A 533-nucleotide genomic window follows, 5' to 3' on the forward strand; every position below is an offset into this window, starting at 1 on the left:
CGGTGAGAATATGCTAGTCTCGCGAAAACCAACGTTTGTTTACAGGAGCAAAGGAAGCAAAGTTTCCTTACTTTAGCAAAGGAAAACCAGTTTCCTCTTGGCTTATATCAAAATCCTCCGACATTTTTCTTTTACAAATCCTCGTTTTGTACTTCTAATTCGTGACCGGTGTTTTGTTTTGTTCTCTCCTCTCTGCTTACGCGTTCGTCACTTCTCACCGGCGCATGCGCCACACATACGTCCTGTAAGCGAAAGCGTAATGAACGCACATACGACAGTTAGCGGAAGCTAGAGATTACGGTTTATAATGTTTCGAATATGGATATTTTTCTTACAAAAAAAGCATCGATTCACTACAGGAGGTCTTTATTCACCCCCCGGAACCGTGTGAGGCACTTTTTTATTATGGATGCGCTTTATTCTAATTTTCTTTTTTGGGTGAACTATCCCTGAACTGCCTGAGAAAAACGTGCTGTCTTGATACTTGGTATGACATTTTTTTTAAACAAACTATATATATATATATATATATA

The 533-nt window shown here is 38.8% G+C and overlaps 1 pseudogene; it reads right to left on the reverse strand.

The window, feature by feature from the left end:
• The window catches only part of LOC107724827 (integrin alpha-6-like), a 16,878-nt pseudogene that overhangs the window by 4,544 nt on the left and 11,801 nt on the right, over positions 1-533 (reverse strand).

This window comes from Sinocyclocheilus rhinocerous, unplaced genomic scaffold (assembly GCF_001515625.1).
Source record: "Sinocyclocheilus rhinocerous isolate Xijiao unplaced genomic scaffold, SAMN03320098_v1.1 scaffold1687, whole genome shotgun sequence".
Taxonomy (NCBI): Eukaryota; Metazoa; Chordata; class Actinopteri; order Cypriniformes; family Cyprinidae; genus Sinocyclocheilus; species Sinocyclocheilus rhinocerous.